Source organism: Peromyscus eremicus, chromosome 3 (assembly GCF_949786415.1).
Source record: "Peromyscus eremicus chromosome 3, PerEre_H2_v1, whole genome shotgun sequence".
Classification (NCBI taxonomy): Eukaryota; Metazoa; Chordata; class Mammalia; order Rodentia; family Cricetidae; genus Peromyscus; species Peromyscus eremicus.
The window spans coordinates 71663706-71665437 of record NC_081418.1 but is presented as its reverse complement, the minus strand read 5'-3'; positions in this window follow the sequence as shown (position 1 = coordinate 71665437).

Sequence of the window (1732 nt, the reverse complement as noted above, 5' to 3'; positions counted from 1 at the left end):
CCAGAATTCTGAATTGCTCAGGTGCATCCTTCTAAAAACTGACAGCCTTGAAACCCACGGGTGGCTTAAACCCAAACAATGTTTTTAGAATGGCCAAGCCTCAAGCATATTCTAAATGAAAGCTAAGTTAGTAGATATTGCCTGTCTGAGCTGTGTCTGAGCCACTAACATACTGGGAAATACAGGCGTGATTCCACGCTTCTCCACCTAAATCGCCTTGCTTGCTACAAGACAGAGCCCAGATTTGGATGCACTGCAGCAGCAAGGCTTGTCTTAGCACCTTGAGCTGTTCTTGAAGATTGAGTTTACTTGGAGCCCTTAGCTTTCCTCCCTCTCCAGCAATTTTGGCCTTTCTTTTGCCCAGGAGGGATTCTATGATGGCGTTCCAAAGCCTAGCCTTGCTAGGGCATGTGTAAGCAGCTGCTGCTCCCCCTGCTCAGTACTGGCTGCAGCTGCCACAGTGCCCCAGAAGGACATTCGAACAGAGTGTGTTCCCGTAATTGCCTTCGCCCCCTGATTGAATTTATGCTCTATTTTAAAGTAACATTTTGTTGCATTTGCATTACTGAAATTACCAGGTTACAGTAAACTATAATCTCAAATCAATGTCCCCCCAAAGAAAACAGGCGTGAACTTTATCACCAAAAGCAAATTCAATTTTCACGTTACCCACTGGCAAAGGAGTTTGTGCCAGCAGCACTTGCAGATTCCTGGAAAGTTCTCCAAATAGGAAGAAACTGCAAATCTTCCCCTGTAATGCCTCTTACTTTTGTTTTCTATTTAACCACTGCTCTTCACCTGTACATAAAAACTAACCTTTCCCTATTTTGCTATCTTGAAAAATCCCATGGGATGGGTACATAAAGGTATTCCTGGCTGGGTGCATCATACGATGCTGGCAGAAGTGAAGAATGGTTCAAGACATGCTGTCAGTACCTCAAAGAGTTAAACAACCCACAAATTCCACTCTTAGGTGTAGCTGCTCCCAAACGATTGAAAGGAGGCCTAGGAAGATTGCTAGAGCAGGGTTCACAGCAGCACTACTCTGAATAGCTGAAGAGTAGAAATGAGTCACATAGGTCTCAGCACATCAGTAATGTGGTGAATGCAGAGAATGGAATATTACTCAGCCTTGCTGCAGCATGGATGGATATGGAAAATATGCACAATGAGATGTGCTGAGCACAAAGGACAGACACCATGTGGTTCCACTTCATATGACTATGCAGATTTGTGGAACAAGAAAAATAGAGGTCTCCAGCTTTAGGGGAGAACAGTGGGCAGTTATTATTGTTTGTATGTTCAGAGTTTCTGTCTAAGATGATTAAAAAGTTCTAGAAACAGAAGGTTGTGGCCAACAGCCACTGATTGTGAATCTGCTGCTCGTGCCATTGCTAATCTCAGGCCTGACAGCAGATAACGAGGTGACTCAGATCTGTGTATCATATCGCAATAAAAAGACATCCCCCAGCAATACAGACTTACATTTGTGTTCACTGTAACAGGAACCCTAACAAATTTGAGACTCAAGACAATCAGAATTTACCTCCAATTTTTGGAAATCTTTATGATGACGAAATGAAGTGTTTTATTCTATATGAAAGAAGCCTGAGAAATACTTGAACTGTGTCTCTTTTATTTATTTATTTATTTATTTATTTATTTATTTATTTATTTATTTATTTATCTATTTATTTATTTATTTATTTATTTATTTATTTATTTATTTATT